The sequence below is a fragment of the Lissotriton helveticus genome, chromosome 3_1, assembly GCF_964261635.1.
Source record: "Lissotriton helveticus chromosome 3_1, aLisHel1.1, whole genome shotgun sequence".
Classification (NCBI taxonomy): Eukaryota; Metazoa; Chordata; class Amphibia; order Caudata; family Salamandridae; genus Lissotriton; species Lissotriton helveticus.
The window spans coordinates 1,976,691,908-1,976,715,420 of record NC_136061.1 but is presented as its reverse complement, the minus strand read 5'-3'; the positions used below and the strand labels follow the sequence as shown (position 1 = coordinate 1,976,715,420).

General features: G+C 43.1%; 1 protein-coding gene across 2 annotated transcripts in view; it reads left to right on the top strand.

The window, feature by feature from the left end:
- LRRK1 (leucine rich repeat kinase 1) overlaps positions 1–23,513 on the top strand; it is a 917,814-nt gene that overhangs the window by 396,384 nt on the left and 497,917 nt on the right. The gene's annotated exons all lie outside the window — the stretch shown is intronic.

The window sequence follows — 23,513 nt, the reverse complement described above, 5'->3', positions numbered from 1 at the left end:
ACGATGTAGAAATTATTTTGATAGTCTTCACTGATCTTTAATGACATTGTGCTATACCGGTGTCAGGGCCAAATGGTCTGCAAAGAGAATCCTTTCATAATTGCTGCATTCTTTTTTATCAATAGCTTAAATACATTTTAAATATATATATTTATAAATCTATATAATTCAGCTGGTTTCTTGGTACAAATAGTGATTGGAAATCTAAACACAGACTCTGATGCGATTTTTAATTTGATAACCAAAGAACTGTGTCTTTGTTCCACAACACCTTTTTAGGTCTCGCCTACGACGAACGCGCTGAAAGCGCGTTCTCGCAAGCGAGAACTATAGTCGTCGTCTCAGCAGTCTGAGAGCGACGAAGGGAGACAAGACCTGGCCGCGCGCAGCGTTTTCCCATAGGATAACATTGTGCGCGCGGCCAGGTCTTGTCTCCACAGAATTGCATTCCAGATCGGATCGCGTCGCGTGCCTCTCTGGAATGCAGGGGGAGTCTGCAGAGGGGCGCGCGGCGCTCATAAACAGGCAGCGTTCACACTCCGTTGTATTTTTCGCCACTCATATTCCCTCCGCTCTCACCCCAGCCGCCATGTATTTTTAATTAGCGGATTCACGTTGGCTTTTCGTCACTCTGCGCTCTACAAATCGATTGACTGATTGGTGATTATTGGACAGAACAGCTGGTGATAAATAGAGTCTGCATATTGGCAAAGTCAGTTCTTTATTAAACAACTCACTCTTCCGGTCAACAGGGGATTGATTACAAGGATCACCGAAATGTCAAAAAGAAAAAAATGGACGGTCACAAAACCATAATATCAAACAACAAAAGAAGAGAGGTCTAATCTGGTCAAGTACACGACTACCAGAAATGTGGAGCAAAAGGATAAGTGGATAGTATTGATCACAGTCACTCTAGTTGAGTGGGATCACAGTCACTCTATTTGAGTAAGAAAGCCCTCACACACCGACCTAGTCAGTGTCATGCTTCATCATCGGGCCCCACCGAAGAGACCGAGTGTCTCTTCGGTGTGCTACGACGCCAGAAAGACTGCGGAGCTGGTTGTGTGGGGAGGAAGTGTTGTGAAGATTTCTCAAATTAAAAGTGACTAACAGGGTATCAAAAAAACTTTAATGAGTGATCCCTAAGACACGTGTAAGTGGTATATGTGTCTGAATTTAAAAGCCAAGGTTATTAGGATTTGGTTAAATTCAGCTAAATACCACAAATTTATTAAAATCAGTCAACATGTTTCTGCCTTCAGTGTGGTATGTATTCACCATGGCATTCTTCAGGACTATAACCCCGGCGGTGTGGACACTCTAATAGTCCACCCTGACCTGGGGGCGTGAAAGTGAAAAGGAAAAGTGAAAAAAGTGCTTAAAAAATTGGGAGAGCAAATTGCTCAATCCAAAAAACCCAAATTATGGGTGTATCAGCACCTGTAAGAAAAAACATACAGACAAACAAATATAGACAAACATACAATTAGTATATGCCAGCGTAGACTTATCATAGTGCTCCTAAGATGGTGGCAAACCTATGTGTGCACACAATAACAGAGAACTTATGCACCTTCCAAGTAGCCCTTAGGGATATAAGTACTGGCTAGGAGGTGAAGTGCTAGAGGTGGTTAAAAACTACTGCTTGTAGTGAAGGAGATAAAAACGCGGTGTGAAATCTCCATGAGAAGGGATCAATTTGACCAAATGGTCGGTGACCCCCACAAGATGGTGAAATATGGAGAACATCTCACTTTAAAATTGGGCGCTACTTGCACCATGGGTCTCGGGAGGGGGGTTGGAGCGCGCTTGGCACATCCTACGAAAAAACGGGATGAAAATGTCAGCATAACCCATACAATCACACAGGCACTTAGCTTTTGTTAATTGTAGTAACCGTTCCGCTGGGGGTGCAGACTCACGCCCTCTGCGCTCACATCCCGCTTGGCAACCTGCTAGAACCCTCTTGACCGGACCCCGACGATGGAGAGCGGGGCCGGTGAATGCGTTTAAGAGCGCTTTGTTTACGCGCTCGATTCCGGGTTGGGCGTGCCTCGCTGGGTTCGGGTTGGGCGTGTCACGCTGGGAACGAGGCTTGGGGCGCACACGCCCACTTGGGCGGAGCGCGTTTGTGATCAGACCGAGGCTTGGATTGAAAAGCCTATCCCTGCGCTAGCCTAAGGGAGATGGTTACACGCTATTGGTTACTGTTAGGACCATGGGTGATTATTGTTTTCCAGTACATAGAACGGGGAATTTGGTCGTTTTCCTATGCTTTCAGGATATTGGTAATGATGCCAATCAAAGGGTTTTTGTAAGAAGGGCAGGACGAAAAAAACACATACTTATACAACACAAACTTTCAAAAGGATTTGATGTCCTTCAGGTAAGTCGGTGTCGACTGGACTAATGGTTTTAAAAAATGATCACAAAATTGTGATAGTGGTTCCAGAAGGGACCCGATTCCTGAGACGATTGGGCGTCCAGGAGGGGGGAGTTTGTTCTTATGCATTTTCGGCAAAGTGTAGAAGTAGGGTAAAAAGAACAGCGTTGGGTGTACCGTCTGGGGACAAATATCATTGGGCTCAACGATGATGTCCCCTGGAACACAGTCCTAACATGAACTCCATTACCCCAGTAGGCTGTTAGACATCACACAGAACTGGTCTGCTTAAAACATGCAACATTCAACATGTTTTTCATAAAAACTCTGTGCACTTTAACATCTTGTCCACAGTAAAATCCCAATCCTTTTGAAAGTTTGTGTTGTATAAGTATGTGTTTTTTTCGTCCTGCCCTTCTTACAAAAACCCTTTGATTGGCATCATTACCAATATCCTGAAAGCATAGGAAAACGACCAAATTCCCCGTTCTATGTACTGGAAAACAATAATCACCCATGGTCCTAACAGTAACCAATAGCGTGTAACCATCTCCCTTAGGCTAGCGCAGGGATAGGCTTTTCAATCCAAGCCTCGGTCTGATCACAAACGCGCTCCGCCCAAGTGGGCGTGTGCGCCCCAAGCCTCGTTCCCAGCGTGACACGCCCAACCCGAACCCAGCGAGGCACGCCCAACCCGGAATCGAGCGCGTAAACAAAGCGCTCTTAAACGCATTCACCGGCCCCGCTCTCCATCGTCGGGGTCCGGTCAAGAGGGTTCTAGCAGGTTGCCAAGCGGGATGTGAGCGCAGAGGGCGTGAGTCTGCACCCCCAGCGGAACGGTTACTACAATTAACAAAAGCTAAGTGCCTGTGTGATTGTATGGGTTATGCTGACATTTTCATCCCGTTTTTTCGTAGGATGTGCCAAGCGCGCTCCAACCCCCCTCCCGAGACCCATGGTGCAAGTAGCGCCCAATTTTAAAGTGAGATGTTCTCCATATTTCACCATCTTGTGGGGGTCACCGACCATTTGGTCAAATTGATCCCTTCTCATGGAGATTTCACACCGCGTTTTTATCTCCTTCACTACAAGCAGTAGTTTTTAACCACCTCTAGCACTTCACCTCCTAGCCAGTACTTATATCCCTAAGGGCTACTTGGAAGGTGCATAAGTTCTCTGTTATTGTGTGCACACATAGGTTTGCCACCATCTTAGGAGCACTATGATAAGTCTACGCTGGCATATACTAATTGTATGTTTGTCTATATTTGTTTGTCTGTATGTTTTTTCTTACAGGTGCTGATACACCCATAATTTGGGTTTTTTGGATTGAGCAATTTGCTCTCCCAATTTTTTAAGCACTTTTTTCACTTTTCCTTTTCACTTTCACGCCCCCAGGTCAGGGTGGACTATTAGAGTGTCCACACCGCCGGGGTTATAGTCCTGAAGAATGCCATGGTGAATACATACCACACTGAAGGCAGAAACATGTTGACTGATTTTAATAAATTTGTGGTATTTAGCTGAATTTAACCAAATCCTAATAACCTTGGCTTTTAAATTCAGACACATATACCACTTACACGTGTCTTAGGGATCACTCATTAAAGTTTTTTTGATACCCTGTTAGTCACTTTTAATTTGAGAAATCTTCACAACACTTCCTCCCCACACAACCAGCTCCGCAGTCTTTCTGGCGTCGTAGCACACCGAAGAGACACTCGGTCTCTTCGGTGGGGCCCGATGATGAAGCATGACACTGACTAGGTCGGTGTGTGAGGGCTTTCTTACTCAAATAGAGTGACTGTGATCCCACTCAACTAGAGTGACTGTGATCAATACTATCCACTTATCCTTTTGCTCCACATTTCTGGTAGTCGTGTACTTGACCAGATTAGACCTCTCTTCTTTTGTTGTTTGACATTTAACCGGGGACTAAGAGAGTGTCTTTGAATTTCCCTACCTCTCTCCTTGTTGATATATATACAAAACCATAATAGTCATTAATACTGTCATGTATTCCTATAGGTTCTGAATCGATCCCCCTATTCCTGACCCTATTCTAGTTAAACAAACCAACAAGTTAACTAGCAGTCAGCCCATGAGGCAGAAAACCCCCATGATGCAGATACCGTTATCTGACGGTCACACTACGGCACAGGAACGTGTTATCTGATTAGGTCATAACACTTGCGATCTAATTAGACAAGCGATATTCCTCCAGCCCCTGATAAGGCATACGGAGTTCTCATAACAAATCAAACCTATGACAACCTGGGCAAAACCCTGCGGCCATTGTTTTGATTTCACCGAGAACTTTAGTAAAAGAATGTGCTAACGAGCAAGTCGTATGACATCCTTATTGACGTATCTATGTCCATCCTTACGTCAATCTCGGCACCTTAAAGGTATAAATATTACCGATCTTGCCATATGCAAACACACGCGTGGTGACGAGACGGAGCAGCCATACATGCCGAAGCGAAGAGCAGAGCAGACCCCGCTGGCAGCAGCCCCGCCTTTCTGACGCGCTGAGAGACGCGCTGCTTTCTCCTGCCGAGAATCCAGCACCGGCGTTTCTGGGCAGCCCTCGCAGGCAGCCTGGAATATCGAGACCAGAGAGAGAGATACCATTCCTCATTCATCCTAACTTCCAGGTACAGAACTGAATAACCCCTCACAGAGAATTCTTTAGTTATTCACTTGGCAAAAACAAACTTAACTTAAACTGTAACTATCTATTCCCGCCCACGTATTAGACTTAGGTCAGGTACACGGGGTAGGCGTATCTAGAAACACCAGTTGAGTACGTTTAGTCAAATGTATATGTGTATGTAATATATTTTATTCATTTTAAAACATCTTATGGCTTAGAAACCATATCAATGTTTTTACAGTATTATTTTATACTATTGCTTTTAATGTATGCACTTTACTTAACTATAAGTATTGCAATAATATCGATGCATTTCTCTTGTATGAGAAAAGAGACTGATCAATAAATAACACCTTTTTATTGAACACGCCCGTCTCTTCCTTTTCTCTACATTCTGATGAGACTAAGAATGCACGTACTGACTGAGTAAAATAATTTGCCTTTTGTTCACACGACTCTCGAGATTGACTCTTGATTAGGGGAGAGCAAAGTTGTCATGTTCTATGGTTGTCAGAAACTAAATCCCTTCTTGTCTAATCAGGGAAGTTAATTCCTCCTTGAACATTCTAGAAAGTTTCTAGTGAACTCTGAGCTAAGCTGGCAAACCCAAAACTTTAAGTCTAGTATCGACAGTAGTAGACCTAGTTAACGTCTGGCCTAGGCCTTTACTGCTGTAGGTATTATTCCAATGCGCAGAGCCTATTGGGAAGATAGGAACTACACTACATGGCGCCCAACGCGTTTGGAAAGGGCGATAAAACTAACGTAAGACATTTAGAGTAACTCAGTCGTGCTTTCTCACTCAGACCCCTTTTCCCATAATACTCCAAAGACGTCTGGAGTGGGTGAAAGGTTATATCCGCCAGACCTCGCAGGAGGGAACTCCTATGTATGGTTCTTGGTATAGTCAACGTTGAAGGATAAACAGTTCCAAAATATTGTGCATCTAACCTTTGTTTCCATAAGAAACCTGATCTGCAAACAAAAGAAATAACCATCCTGTCAGTAAAATGTCAGAGAATGAGGATGAAAGAGAGGCAGTTAGATTAGCAACTGAACTCGCAGCAGCTGATGCTACCATGCAGGCAGCAGACCAGGATATAATACTCATCCCGGTCATCAAAAGGAGATCTATAACCCTAAAACTTATAGAAAATGGACTGACACCTAGAGGTGGCACAGTCATATTCGTAATTGAGGCACACGAATATCGGCAGACAGAGGTATACTATTCATGGATACATTTTCCAGCAGCAAATGCTGTAACAAAGTACTTCCACTATTACAAAATAGAGGAACCTCCTAATGAGTACACTCCTTTCGAGGAGGTGGAAGTACCAGTCAAATTCCAAGAGCATTTGCTCTTATTTGATGGCGCCCTAAAACATAATAATCACATCACCAGGCTCGGTCCTTTAGGTAGACCAGGAGCAACGTGGCCGGTCCTAGCCGGATACACACCACATCCAGACATCGACGGGATGTCTGCAGCTAACCTGTTAACACAGCTAAAACAATTAATAAAAATTCATAGACAATTAGTACAGTATGTGATGCGGACTTCAACAATTCAGCCAGCGATTAAACTTCCACAGCTGACCCCTCACCAGGGGAACACAAATAAAATTACACCACAGAACATCCAATCCTGCCTAGGTAAAGTACCGGCTAAACGGGAACAAATACCATTCTGGTTGGCACAGAAAATTACCCAAATAGAGGCGGTGTTTCCTGACACCACCCCACTAGAAAAACACAGGATTCTGACTATCTGTCTCCCAATGGGAATCGCACCACACATAGAGGACTGTGACACTTGGGGTACAGTCTTTGCTTCCATCTACACAAAAACGCACGGTGTTCCATCCATTTCGGTGATACCAGATGTCCTAAAACAAATTCAAGACGAATACGGTCCAGAACCTGCTTTAACTCTTGGTATGAAATTACTGAAAGACTTCAAGCAGGTCTCGGCTATATTATTAGCCAACATAAAAGGTGAAGCAGCAAACGTGGCGATCCGCCAGAGGTTAAAAGAGACAGATATAGCAGACCAACCAGCTGAAATTGCCAGAATCATAGAAAAATCCTATGAGGAACTAGGTAGAGACAGTTTAGGTGGAATACCAGTAAAACCACAACTGACTGAAAGTCCAGAAAAAATATTTTTTAATAATAATTCACCAAAAAAGAACTGGGATGGAAACAAACAATCCAATCCCAAAGAAAAGAAATTCCAGTCCCGAGGAAGGTCTCCTAGGCGAAGAGAAAAATCTCCGAACCAAAGACACAGGTCACCTCAGAGTGACCCCTCTGGAAAAAGATATAACCTTAGAAATAGGGATAATATAAAAAAGCCTGATAGATATCAAGACATTGATACGCGTCCCTCTCAATCTTTTCAGACTTCCTCGCAGAAATCGGAAAGAAGAGGACGATCAGAACAAAGAGAAGAGCACACCAAGTCCAAAGACAAGGAACCTGCTCAACTAAAAAAGAAATTACAATTTCCAAAAAAGAAGGTAGCCAGTATCAAGGTAGTTAACAATGCCGAGAATACTGAGGACACAACTGAAAAACGGAGAGTGGGCTCAGACAATGCTAGACAGCGCAGCAGAAGTGAGCATAGCTCGCAAAGTCCTTATGAATCATCTGGAGACAGTGGACACGAATGAATATCTTCAAGTGGAAACTGCGGACACCAGAGTTAGCAAACCTCACAAAATATACGAAATAACATTGCGTATAGAGGGGGATAAGACTAGGAAAATAAGGGGACTATTTTGGGATAATCTCTCCAAGGGCTATGACATCCTTCTAGCTGAAAAAGACTGGCCACCAGAGTTTGTCAGGGAGTGCCCTCATGGCGAAGAAGTAATTATGCCTGCCTTCTCAAATCAAATTCCAATTCATAAAAAATACACACTTGCTAGAAAGTGGGCAGTGGCTCTAGCTCCTGCTTTATATAAAAATCACGTGGGATGGGATGAGGATTCTCCTCCTCACAAAATCCAGTTAAAATCACAACCTACTGCACAAAGGCAGTACCCAATTAAGCAAGAAGCTAAAAAACAGGTAAATGAAATACTAGATCAGCTAGAATACCAGGGGGTGATTGAAACTTGCACCTCACAAATGAACAATCCTTTGTTTCCGGTCTCCAAACCAGACAATTCATATCGTCTAGTTTTGGATTACCGACACCTTAACACATGTTGCAAAACTTTTGCAGTGCAAAACTCACACAGTGCTGCACTAATGAATAACATAGTGCGCAAAAAATACAAAACAACCTTAGACATCTCTAATGGATTCTTTTGTCAAAACATAGCACCAGAGAGCAGATATTTAACTGCATTCTCAGTAAATGGCACTCAAAAACAATTCTGTCGGTTAGCCCAGGGGTACAAGAACAGCCCCGGGGTATTCTCAGCGAGAGTAACAGAATTACTTCAACTATATGATGATGTGGCATTATCTTATGTCGATGACATTTACTTAACAGATGATGACTTGGAGACTCACTTGAAAAGAGTGAACACCATAATACTTGGGTTCGCTGCAGAGGGTTACAAATTCAACTTTAAAAAATCCAGAATTGCCCATCTGACAGTCCTGTTCTTAGGATATGAATTATCAAGTGAAGGCAAAAGCCTGGCTGACAATTTCCTAGAGAAATGTGCCGTACTCCAAGCACCTAGAACACTAAAAAACTTACAGTCGATTCTAGGCTTCCTAAATTTCGGAAGAACATACATTGCAAATTACGCAGAAAGGGTCAAACCCCTTTATGATCTAATTAAACCAGATTTTAAAAGATCCAATTGGACTCAAATACACACAGAAATTTTGAGATCCTTACAAACAGACATGCTAATTAAAACAAAATTAGAAACACGTGATAACACACGCAATCTTGTGATTCGAGTCATCCCAGGGAGATGCAGATTCACATACCTGACCTCTAATGAGGGAGAAAAGGTACCAATTGCATTCAAATCACACTTGTACACAAAAGCTGAACAGAAATTCAGCAACAAAGAAAAAATTGTTCATGCAGTTCAAACCGCAATAGCTAGAGAAAAAGATCAAGCAGACGGTAGACATATCACAGTCAGAACAGCTGAATCAGCCTTTGAGGCATTAACAACACCGTGTAATTTACCAACAACAACATTGGATCCAGAATGGTTACAATGGGTGAATTCAATCACAACGGACAAAGTATACTACTACTTTTATCCAGAACTAGAAGAATTGAAAAATCTAGCATATGAAGAAACATATCCTCTGCCAATCGACATTCTGCCTTTACGACATTACGCCTGTGTAATCTATACAGACGGACATGCACAACCCTCCGTTTGGGGAGAACAAGCATACAACCCCACATGTGAGATTACAAAAGAAGTGTGGCGCGGAGGTAAACTAAAACCTCTATTAACAAAGACACACTCAGTAGAAACTAATTCAGAACAACAAACTGAAATATTAGCTTTGAAAATGGCGCTAGATAATGCGGATCGCGAATTCCCAACACTTATAGTGTCAGATTCATATTACTGCGTCAAATCATATAACAGCGATTTGCAGACATGGATTCAAAACGGTTACAAAGATGACACAGATGCACCAATAAAGCAGAAACTGCTCTGGGAACAAATAGCTCTTTTACAAAAAGAACTACCAAAGACTCACGTGACTCACTCACTGAGTCATCAGCGTGATGGCGTTCACGTTGTAGGGAATTCATTGGCTGAAACAGCCGCAGCGGCAGCCACTAAATCGGCTCCCGTAGTTCGAAAAAAGCGTACATTAAAATACATTGACGGTGAAACAGTGCTGGCGGTGAAAACGTCATCAAAAGGCGACTGCTCAGCGTTACCGATCAACTATCCACTCAATTATACATACATAATCGATGCAAACTCCGTCCCTTTTGCTCGAATCCCTGGAGTGGGGGATAGAGTGATTCCAAACATGGACAGGAGAAACTTGTTAATCGCAGACGCACACATGGGCGAGGGTCTCAGACACCTTAAACTGAAAGATTCTCTGGAAGAATTACAATCACGGTACTGGTGGCCAGGCATGAGCCTGCGTCACACCATGTTTGAAAAAACTGCCCAAACTGCAACAGAGATCGCAGTGGGGAGAGAAACAGTTTAACACCTCGTCGTTCTACTCCAGGAAAAATCAGGAGTAAAAAGGAAGGGTTGCGATTAACTTATACAGGCTAGTTCCACTTATAATGTAGATCACCAGCACTCGGCTGACGTTCGGACTGTTATACAAAGATTTGCGGGTCTAAATGGCATATACGCTAAGCGCATGCTATGTTTGACTATTGTTTTCACTCAAGCCCTCCAGCCTGGGGGGAAACATGGCCAAATGAGCATAGTCCAGCGGGAATCTTCTCACTTCCTTCCTGAGGGTACGGGATGGTGTAAAGAAAAAACCAAGGCATAAAGCAATCTATAACGGAAAGGATATTAGGTTCGGGAGCTGGGTGGGTCAAACATCTAATAAGTGTCCAACGTAGTCTCAATAACTTGCCAAGAAATTCTCTGAAGGGATTCAGTGCGTACAAATTATTATTTGGAACTAGGATGATGATCTCTGACATTGATAGTCAGACTTCAGTGGTGAAAGAAAAAGCCTTTGATATCAAAGACCGTTTGGCTATTTTGTAGGACTTAAACAAAACAAGAAAAGACCTGAGCAACATAAAGTTGAAACAACAGCCAACAACCACTGAAGAACCACCACCTGTCCCAGCAAGACCTGTCTGGATTCCAAAAGTCGGGGATCTAGTCAGGGAAAAGATCGCGGTAAAGAAGGAATTTGGGCCTTCTTACAGAAAAGCAGTTCCTGTCTTGTCTGTCAACGGGACAAGATCAGTTGTACTACCGCCACTTGCTGGTAAAAAGGAGAACCGAGTTGTATCCATCGACCTGGTAAAACCACAACATGTGGCCGATAACAAACAGTAGGCCAAGTGGACTCCCAATAAGTAGCAGAACACCAAGGTTTGCTACCAGTACAGAGGTCCTAACGAAGAGGCTCATCACATTCGAAACGCCTGCAGAAGAACAACAAGGACTATGCAACAATGCAATAGAACTAAGACCTCTGAAAACCCCAAAAAAAACATTTAGCAGAGACACACCAATCTATAATGAAGTACCAAGTGAAAATGCAAGAAACAGAAATCCTGAACCAATTGGAACAATTGACAGAACTGCATCCGGCTACTTCATAAACTTCGATGATTCCTCTGAGGGCTTCAGCGAATCAAAGACACAGCCATCATCAAAAACCTTTAAAGACAAAGCTAAGGAACTTTTGAGACAACTGAAAGAAACATATCTGATTTCCCCATGGATTGAATTTTGGGTGGGTTTTGGTGCATTTATTCTCATACTTTGGCTCATCATGGTACTTACTTTGGGACACTTCATTGAGGGAAAATATGCTAAAATGGACACAGCAAGTCAGAAAATCAACTTGATCCTCAAACCACACACATCTTCACACGTCGAGAAAAGAGAACTTTCTTCAGCCAACTTCACAGCCAATCCGATACCTGGTGGGGTAGCCTGGGACAACACTGACTATGAAATTTATGGTCCGGTCGAGATCCTGAAATATCCACACCAAATTAAGATCTCATTGAGTGACTTTGCAAAACCAAACTCATTTGCTGATGATTGGGACTTCGAAAGCATTAATAATATGATGTCTGACTTAGTAATGTCTGCTAAATTTACCAAACATGATTATTTGCAGGGTTCTACAAATTATGACAGTATGTATTGCTATAACCACTATGGTAACCACTTTTTACATAGATCTGCACAACCTAGAAATGTTTTAAATTATAATCAATGGGAACATTGTGCAACACCTCCAAAAGGGAGCTCAAGAACCGTTTACGACAAATATTCATATTTTTCAGGTTTTAACACAAGTAATGCTGAAGCATTTTATTTTAAATTGTCGAACAAGACAGGAACCAAAACCATGATAACCAACACAAAATTGTTATATTCAGACTCATTTTTTGAACAAATGAATACTTTTGGATTTGATTATTGGGACAAAAATGTTGAATTGAAAAGTGTTTGGGGTACAAAAGAATGGCAAGTACAGGGTATAGAAGCTTTGTTTAGAGCCTGCATGATCCCAGAACAAATGATATTTTTAAATGACACTGTTCAACAGACCACCTGTCTTGGCTTAGCCAAAATCAAAGATTTAAATAAACCGTCTATTCCGAAGCCAACAATGTTTAGCAATAACTCTGATACAGATGAAGAGATAGACGTAAACCATATATTAAACCAGAACAGAACACATCCTGATTGGAAACAGTGGTTGATCTGGCCCACAGATACTAATAACTGTCAAGACAGATTCCTGAACAAAACACAGGGGTTCAAAATGACCAGGCCAGACCCTAGATATCCTCAAAGACATCACCCAGGGATAATAACCACCTACAGTGTGGGCAAATTATGCCTTCAATGGCTACAAACTTCCACACTGGCAGAAATTAAGCAACACCTAACTTTACTTACTGATGGTGCTGACTTGCGTGATTTCACTTTGGGACCATGCAAACAGCGTCAAAAGCGTTTCATAGCAGCCTCTGTATATGCAGCATACAATGAGGCCTGGAAGGTTACTCAAATTGAAACAGCAGAGAGAATACGGGAAATTGACCGTATTAATTTGGAAAAATCACTTTCTGTAGTGGACAATGGGTTAATGACTCTGTCCTCCAGAATTTTTCATTTGGACAGCATTGTGTCGTCAGCAATCGATATATTATCGCAAGACTTACTGTTATTACAACACGGTCAGTCACAATTGCGTTCTATTGTACAGCTTGGCTGGACATTACAAAATCTGCGTTCAGGCTATGTGCCTTGGCGTTTAATCAACACAACGTCACTATTCCAAATCTTTAACCTTACTGATAGACAAATCAGTATGGCGCAAAAGGGTGCTGATTACACAATCTTGAGCATTGAAAAACTAGAAAGATTACCAATGACAATGTCAGAACGACCTGTCAGTGAATGGATAATACATGGGATAATAAATATTCCAATCTCAACCTTCAGGTTTCAATACTGCCAAAAATATATACAGGCTGGCATGTACGAGAAATTAGGAAAGGGGTACCTTAAAACAACATGGAACCTGCCCTATTCACATGCATGTGTCAGTAATAAAGGACAGAAAGTGTTTCTTAGTGGCAACAATTGTGCGATGTCACTAAGTGGCACACTTCTGTGTAACGGAATTAGTTTGCATGGAGCCTGTGAAGGGAATTCATACAACCTTTCATGTCACCAGCAAGGCGCACCTGCAACAGAAATAGAACCATTCTTTCAAAGACTCTATAATGGCAGTTACATTCTTATTGTAGACCGTAGATGTTGTAGTCTTATGCCCGGGACTCCTTATCTAATAACTACGACTGCGAAGGTCAAGTGCTGTGGACGCTCATTGTTCCCCAGCTCCTTCCCAGACAGGGAGGCAAGGGCATGGCCCGATTTGAAAATTACTTCTATTCGAATAGATACTTTAAGCAGAATGAAAACAGTCCTTCTTCAGACGCCTACCAGGCTCTCGTCATCAAAAGAAACGTATGATCTACAAGTCGCAAGGACGACTGCAGAGATACATACATTATTATCAACTAATTCCCCCGTACATTTCGCGGAAATCCTGAATGAAATCTTAAATATTTCTGATACCAATGGGGTCTCAAAGGTATTTAAGACAGTATTTTCGATGGCATTAACACCATTCAAAGCCATACTGGGTATTTTTCCAGATTTCGTCCATTCGATTTTTGGCGGACTTCCCCTGATCCTGGGACTAATTGCAGGAATCCTATTCTTAGTCCTTATTTTTCGTTATGGCAACCCATGTCACAGACAAAACTCTTGCGACAAGGGAAGAAACAATCCTAGCCATTGGATACCGGGACCGGATATCAAAAAACCTGGGACTCTCCCGGCTTAGAGACCTGAACATGACTTGGTTTCTATCATTTCGACCAATGTGGCAAAGATGTGTTTTACCTGTATTGAGGTGTCTGCTATGCGGAGAAGAATGCGTGTTAGACACCTGTCTGACGCTACAATCGGATGCGCCGATGGATGCAGAAACATTGTTGAGCCCGATCAAGGTTCATGCTTTGTGCTGCCCTCAAAGGCTACCAATCCTGATGACGGCATTCGTGGAAGCTTCACCACTACGATTGATGGGTAGTGAAGTTCAAGATGAAAGCAGCATCGAACAGGTACGACCTTCTGTCAGCAATGCGAATCAGAATGTCAATGGAGACAATCATGCGCAAGAATGCATGATTACACCTATTTCCGAGTTAGTGGAACTTTCCCAGGAAGCTGTTGACAGTTTTTTCGAAAGCCTAAATGATATGATGTTCTCACCCGAACAGAAATAGAGACTTTTGAGCAAGCTCGCACACGGCGTTCCCTGAATTTGGCCTTCAACTTTAAAAATAAAGTCACATGAACAATTTCGCTCCAGTTCACGGACAGCAATTTTTCAGCAGCCCCAAAATATTTTTTCATATTTTTCGGGACATTATCTTCTGCTTAAAGTAAGAACTATTCTTAGAGAACTAATGTTTCTAAATTTTAGATAGCTTATAGACATTAGCTGCCCGCTGGCATGTTCATAAATATTTTATTCTGTGATGGAATGGTCTCGAAACTTTTTTCTGTATTTAAGAAACCATTTCATGGGTAATTCTCATATACCATACAAGCAATAATGTATACAAATGCGATTACTTTGGCATTATTCTACAGCTTGAGTGCATACAATATATATGTCTGCAATTTTTCAGTATATTTGAAAATTTCAAAATGCATTTATGTATTTTGGGGTGGTAAGGTATACACACTACTCTATAGTATGTTGTACTATGTTATACTATGCCTAGATTAGTAAATATGTCCATAGTTAGCGTGGAGTGGGTGTCATGTATTCCTATAGGTTCTGAATCGATCCCCCTATTCCTGACCCTATTCTAGTTAAACAAACCAACAAGTTAACTAGCAGTCAGCCCATGAGGCAGAAAACCCCCATGATGCAGATACCGTTATCTGACGCAGTCACACTACGGCACAGGAACGTGTTATCTGATTAGGTCATAACACTTGCGATCTAATTAGACAAGCGATATTCCTCCAGCCCCTGATAAGGCATACGGAGTTCTCATAACAAATCAAACCTATGACAACCTGGGCAAAACCCTGCGGCCATTGTTTTGATTTCACCGAGAACTTTAGTAAAAGAATGTGCTAACGAGCAAGTCGTATGACATCCTTATTGACGTATCTATGTCCATCCTTACGTCAATCTCGGCACCTTAAAGGTATAAATATTACCGATCTTGCCATATGCAAACACACGTGTGGTGACGAGACGGAGCAGCCATACTTGCCGAAGCGAAGAGCAGAGCAGACCCCGCTGGCAGCAGCCCCGCCTTTCTGACGCGCTGAGAGACGCGCTGCTTTCTCCTGCCGAGAATCCAGCACCGGCGTTTCTGGGCAGCCCTCGCAGGCAGCCTGGAATATCGAGACCAGAGAGAGAGATACCATTCTTCATTCATCCTAACTTCCAGGTACAGAACTGAATAACCCCTCACAGAGAATTCTTTAGTTATTCACTTGGCAAAAACAAACTTAACTTAAACTGTCACTATCTATTCCCGCCCACGTATTAGACTTAGGTCAGGTACACGGGGTAGGCGTATCTAGAAACACCAGTTGAGTACGTTTAGTCAAATGTATATGTGTATGTAATATATTTTATTCATTTTAAAACATCTTATGGCTTAGAAACCATATCAATGTTTTTACAGTATTATTTTATACTATTGCTTTTAATGTATGCACTTTACTTAACTATAAGTATTGCAATAATATCGATCCATTTCTCTTGTATGAGAAAAGAGACTGATCAATAAATAACACCTTTTTATTGAACACGCCCGTCTCTTCCTTTTCTCTACATTCTGATGAGACTAAGAATGCACGTACTGACTGAGTAAAATAATTTGCCTTTTGTTCACACGACTCTCGAGATTGACTCTTGATTAGGGGAGAGCAAAGTTGTCATGTTCTATGGTTGTCAGAAACTAAATCCCTTCTTGTCTAATCAGGGAAGTTCATTCCTCCTTGAACATTCGAGAAAGTTTCTAGTGAACTCTGAGCTAAGCTGGCAAACCCAAAACTTTAAGTCTAGTATCGACAGTAGTAGACCTAGTTAACGTCTGGCCTAGGCCTTTACTGCTGTAGGTATTATTCCAATGCGCAGAGCCTATTGGGAAGATAGGAACTACACTACAATACTTAAATGTGTGCAAGAGGTATTACATGTAAGAAAGGAGCAAACGGGGGACAACGTGTGCAGAAACCGAAGTTGTGCATTTTCACAAACATTTAGACAACAAAGAGTCATCAAATCAAGTATGACTATGGGGGTAAGAGCCTCGACAGCCTTTCCCCGACTAGAGTTTCACAATGCAAAGGTGGAAATAATTGCTGACGATGCAAAAAACGTTTAAAAAACCTATAGAGCGAGCCATTGAGAAGAAATGAATGACATGTATATGTATGAGTGAATAAATGACAAGGCGGTTGAAATTCACCTTGAAAATTACATGTTTCTACTAATTTATTTATCCGTTTGTAAAGTGCCTGGTTCCGCCACCGCCTTTGCGCTAGAAACAGATCCTCAGTGAGGCAGCTGAGAAACTAGAGGCATTCCCAGTAAGTTTCTATCTGTGTATTGAGGGCACGTTTCTACTGCAAATAAGAAAAGGCCTGGTTGAGAATGGAGAACCGTAATTGTTTTTTTAAAAACATTACGGAGTTTTATCTAGCGCGAACTTGACCTGGTATCAGGTATCAGAGCGCTTTGCATAGCACCAGTTGCGTTACATGAGGACACATTCATTATTTTGTTCGGCACGGGAAGATTAAGTGATTTGCCCAAAATCACAGGTTGTTCAGCGTCATTGCCGAGACTCGAATCGGGTTCTCCGGATTCGGGGTCGATCGCCCTAGTCGTTAGGCCAACTGCTCTCCCTAGTAATTTCGATATTGTGCCTTTATTTGATTGGCTGAGCTCTGTCCACGAGGTAAGACAAATAAAATCCGTTCACTTGAAGAGCCGAGAAGCCAATGGGAACGTGGGAAACCCAAATCCTCTTTCTGTATGGGTTGCTTTGTGTTGTGTGCTGGAGCGAGGTAGCACAGTTGAAGCGATCTGCAGCCAGACCTACAAAGAGGAGACCTCAGCCTGGCGATTGGGCGTAGGCTGCAGCGTATCCTTCATTCATTCATTAATCCATGCTGCTTTTCAAGGCAGAAAGGGTTCCTACTGTGCATGCCGCAGGCTGGCTCCCGGCTCCTAAAGGGATGCGAGTCAGTAAGTGTCTTCCTAGGCCGGATGAAAGGAGGAGGGGGAGTTTTAGCTCCCAAATAGGGTGAATCACTCTGCTCCGGAGGATGAAGATGCAATGATGTGGGAACAAGCATCAGATCAAGAGACACGCGTAGGTTAAGATAGAAACAGCAGTGCTTAATTTCAGCCGGTGAGGGGCACCGGCGCTTACATTTTCTAATCAAACATTTACTGATAGCAAACAACCACACACAGGAGCAAGAGGAAGGCGGAACCCTCGTCACAAAGGATCCTGCAATTGTGAGATAAAGGGGCAGTGTCTGGAAGTGGATTAAAGGGAACTCCTTGTGTGAATTGAAGCCTGCACGGCCATGGTACTGGGCGGCTGACATTGACTCGCTCTGGGCTCCAGTATTCATTCATTTACAAACGAAGTAGTACAGAGAGGCAGAAGTGGCTGCCACTGACTGACTGAAAGCCGGCAGGTACTTTACTGATGATGTACATTGAGGCCAACCACAAACAGAGGGGCCCAAAATACGCAAAAATGAGCTCTGAAGGACGTTTCAAAAGCATCTCCTAAGCATACATGCCAACATTTTAGGACAGGGACGTACGTGGGAGATTTAAAATAAAAAATGGGGAGAATGAAAATTCCCCATGGACTTTCATTGTAGAAAGAGCCCTTTCAGGCGGGAGACAGATAAAATAAAGCCATTTTTGGCTTGAACAATCGGTATTCTCCCGCCTGAATCGGGTTTATTGGCATGTATGCTCCTAAGTGTCGCACACATCTTTAACGTGCGGAGTCCAAAGCCACTTCACAAACCATGCAACCGTCTCCAGGAGCCCGGGTTCCTCGAGGGAGTGCCCACCGGGCAGTCATAAAGTTTAATGGGTGTGTGAGGAGCACTCCGTTGTAAACAGTATATTCAACTTAAAAAATGGTGCTGCAACTAATCAGGTGTGTCACGCCTGTGACTGAATACTAGTTTAGGTGAGAAAGAATCTCAACTAGTTGCGCACTGTTCACTGTGTGTTATCCAACACTTATCAATATAAACACAAAACTAATCAAAGACTTCAGTTATTTTAATTCATAACTTCATATTCTTATAATTTTATAATCATCTGCGCGTTTATACAGAGTCTGATAATGAATCAATTCAACATATAATTTTCTAATTCTCAATTCTGTACATGAAACATTTTCATTTTTGAATCATCACAACGCAAAAAATTATATATATGATACTTCGTTTACACATTTTCAAATTATGCCCAATGCATTTCGGCACATACGGTGTGCCTTCATCAGGGGCTGATCTGTAATAAAGATGGAAACAATAAGACAAGTAAGTGTATTATGTGTGATGTGTACCATGGGGGTGTATATTCACTAATAAAATGTCACCATACCTCTAGTGGACGTAAGTCTCACAAATTACACTGTGGAAATAAAACAACAAGATCGAAGAAAATACCAATATTAAAGTAACCTATACCAAATGAAATCAATGTCGCTCATAGCACAAACAATAATGATGCTGATCCAACAAACACAAAAGTAAGCTTACCTAGATGAGAATAACTTGCCCTGTAGATATAAGTAACAACCAAAACATTCTTATTATCCACATGTTGTTCGTTACATGGAGTCTTAATAATGAAAATCTAGGGTCCTACCTGCTTTGCGTTGTGTATTCCAATCTACAAAATATATAATGGAATATAGTTGACAAATATCCAAAGCGGACTCCAAATGTCCATGAACAATCCTTAAAATTACAACTCACCCACCTCATACGCGCTAAGTTCTGACCTAAAACAAAAACCAAGTACTTATTAGCTCCTAGATGTAGCATTCTGCTTAGCCTACAACAATGAAACTATGCAATATGTGCTTGTTCAAACACTGCGTAAGATTTACATTATAAACGGAGAACACACTGTGCCGCCGTCACATCACCAAACTCTGCTCTCAGCCTACTCATTTCTCGGAAACAACACTGAAAACGGACTGCCAACTCCACGATCAACAACCCGTACATCCTCCGAACCTTACGCAGTGTTTGAACAAGCACATATTGCATGGCGGTTTTTTGGAGAGTGTTCAACACTTGGACTATGGGGTTTCATTCTGGCTTAAAATGGCGACTTTGTTACCTTGGATTATTGGCGTTCTGACTGTGATAGTCCGTTTTTAGTGTTGATGACGAAAACATTACAAACGCGGTGGATTTAAGCAATGGCGTGAGACGTCCTGTTACAAGGCTGTTTGGATTAGAACGGAATTCAAGGCTGGGAATCACTGTTTAAAATACAGGCGACATTGTAAGAAGGTAAATTAAAAAATTTTTTGATGAACGCGTGATTGAGTATCACACTAGTTTCATTGTTGTAGGCTAAGCAGAATGCTACATCTAGGAGCTAATAAGTACTTGGTTTTTGTTTTAGGTCAGAACTTAGCGCGTATGAGGTGGGTGAGTTGTAATTTTAAGGATTGTTCATGGACATTTGGAGTCCGCTTTGGATATTTGTCAACTATATTCCATTATATATTTTGTAGATTGGAATACACAACGCAAAGCAGGTAGGACCCTAGATTTTCATTATTAAGACTCCATGTAACGAACAACATGTGGATAATAAGAATGTTTTGGTTGTTACTTATATCTACAGGGCAAGTTATTCTCATCTAGGTAAGCTTACTTTTGTGTTTGTTGGATCAGCATCATTATTGTTTGTGCTATGAGCGACATTGATTTCATTTGGTATAGGTTACTTTAATATTGGTATTTTCTTCGATCTTGTTGTTTTATTTCCACAGTGTAATTTGTGAGACTTACGTCCACTAGAGGTATGGTGACATTTTATTAGTGAATATACACCCCCATGGTACACATCACACATAATACACTTACTTGTCTTATTGTTTCCATCTTTATTACAGATCAGCCCCTGATGAAGGCACACCGTATGTGCCGAAATGCATTGGGCATAATTTGAAAATGTGTAAACGAAGTATCATATATATAATTTTTTGCGTTGTGATGATTCAAAAATGAAAATGTTTCATGTACAGAATTGAGAATTAGAAAATTATATGTTGAATTGATTCATTATCAGACTCTGTATAAACGCGCAGATGATTATAAAATTATAAGAATATGAAGTTATGAATTAAAATAACTGAAGTCTTTGATTAGTTTTGTGTTTATATTGATAAGTGTTGGATAACACACAGTGAACAGTGCGCAACTAGTTGAGATTCTTTCTCACCTAAACTAGCACCGGGCAGTCATGGCATTAAATGGGCCTTGTATTGTAATGTCACGTGTCTGAACACGTGACTCCAGCTGCAAGGTCAATGACGAGGGCGTGGCTTTGATTTGGGTTTGCGTGGACTGGAGCATGCAGGGGCTGTAACAGGGAACTGCGGGACCCCTGATGGCACTGCACTGCATGCCAGGATAGGGCACCCCACCAAGTGAAACACTGGCTGGGTCCCTTCAAACACGCACCAGCACACAGTGTGCTCCTGGGCACCTCCGTACAGAGCTGTTATCACCCCCACAGCTTCTGAGTTCCGGACTGTCTGAGATTGGAGACATCTGACTTAGACCTGCTGATTTGTCTTTGCCACAGCACTTGGAAAAGCGGAGCACAAGAGCTTGGAAATAAACAAGGTGTTTCCCCAGAGAAAAACGTTGAATGCCCGTGCCATCCCGCACTTCTACACAGGTGAGTGGTGACACTTCAACAACCTATAGAGACGAAAGCATGGTTTGTTGCATAAAGATTCCACCACACTCTGCTGCAAGGCTCTGTTTGCAAGCTCCTCGACTTTCAGTATTTCCCGAATAGGCGCTAGAATCCCCAGAGCATGGGTACAACGCACTTGGAAAAGCCTGTTAGTTTGTGTCCTGCTTTTCACACACTGGTGCACTTCTGGTTAGGTGCGGCTATGGTGCATTAGTGCATAGTGAAAAGAGGGAAAGTCTATTTTTAGGTCTCGCCTACGACGAACGCACTGCAAGCATCACCCAAAACACACCTTTCATCCTTGCACTGCAAGCATCGCACAAAACACACCTTTCATCCTTGCACTGTAAGCACCGCCCAAAACACACCTTTCATCCTTGCACTGCAAGCATCGCACAAAAACACACCTTTCATCCTTGCACTGCAAGCATCGCACAAAAACACACCTTTCCTCCTTGCACTGCAACATCGCCTCAAAGCACACCTTTCGTCCTTGCGCAAGCAAGCCACGCACAAAAACACACCTTTCTACTGTAGAAATGCCAGTTTCTCTTGAAAATGCACCTTTTCCATTGGGGAATGCACACGCATTGTTTCAAAATACAATCCACGGCTTTGAAAATGCGCATTTTGCCTTCAAAGAAGCACATTTTTAAGTTCAAATTACGCACTGGAAGCTTTATATTTGGAATCAATAGTCACATCAGGGCCACAGGAAGTCCCCCGCCCCCACATGTCCCAAACACGCAAAATAATACACAGACATCGTATTAGTTTGGGAAAAAATTGCTGCAGGTTTATTACATACAACATATGTAATGATGGTGGGTAAACATTACGGGCGATCCCGGGCTGGCTGCATTCTCGCCACCTGCCCGCCTGTTGAGCCAAACAGCACAGTGGCGAACCACCCAACAGCTGTACAATTAAAATATAAATACTGACACGCCCCTTGCGGGGCGTGACTAGGCAAACCCCCGGTTGCACAGGCCCACAACCGCCCGAAGGACTACTGGGGCGCCGACACGAATTCCTGCACCTCCCATGAGGTTACAGGTTAGGCTCTGGCACCCCTATGTGCCCGCTGAAGTACATCGTTTGCACCTCTCTTCTTCCGGATCGCCCAGTGACTCCGCCTGCAACGATAAATGAACACATTAAAAACCCCCACAACACCCTCATCCAGACACTCTGGGTTAGAGGAAAGGGAGGGAAAAGAGTGTCCCGAAGACTCGCGACGGCGTCCGGAGCGGCAAAGAGGCCCTCCAACGGGGTGCTGGAACTTAAGTACCCCTGGTGGCCCCTCCCCGCCGCCCCGGATGAGAATCACCGCCAGCCGCCTCCTCCAACCAGTGAGGAGGAGAAGCTGAACATCCTGCTGGGGGCGGGACAGCCCTCCGAGACTAGTGGCCCGCCCTCTCTATGGCCCCTGCGTGGCCTCGGGCAGGCGCATAGTCACATCAGGGCCACAGGAAGTCCCCCGCCCCCACATGTCCCAAACACGCAAAATAATACACAGACATTGTATTAGTTTGGGAAAAAATTACTGCAGGTTTATTACATACAACATATGTAATGATGGTGGGTAAACATTACGGGCGATCCCGGGCTGGCTGCATTCTCGCCACCTGCCCGCCTGTTGAGCCAAACAGCACAGTGGCGAACCACCCAACAGCTGTACAATTAAAATATAAATACTGACACGCCCCTTGCGGGGCGTGACTAGGCAAACCTCCAGTTGCACAGGCCCACAACCGCCCGAAGGACTACTGGGGCGCCGACACGAATTCCTGCACCTCCCATGAGGTTACAGGTTAGGCTCTGGCACCCCTATGTGCCCGCTGAAGTACATCGTTTGCACCTCTCTTCTTCCGGATCGCCCAGTAACTCCGCCACAGCCTGTGCGGTGGTACCCGCTGCCGCACAGGCCCCCCCACCACTGCTACCTTTACTACCTGCAACCTTTGCTCATGAGTGCTTCTTTCAAGTCCAGCAGGAAGAGGTCTAAGCCTACGGGCGTGAGGTGAACACCATCCTCCTCAAAATAACCCTTCACCTTGTCCTGAATCATGTCATGTTTGATAAAGCCTAGGCCTCTGCGCTGGGTGAACTTTTTCATAGCCGCATTGATCCGCCTCCTAGACCTCTCGATTGCCTCGCAGGACTTAGCACCCCGCCAGGATCTCCTGGGCACTATTTCGGACCACCAGACCTCGCATTCCCGCAAAAGGCCACTGATGATGCCCA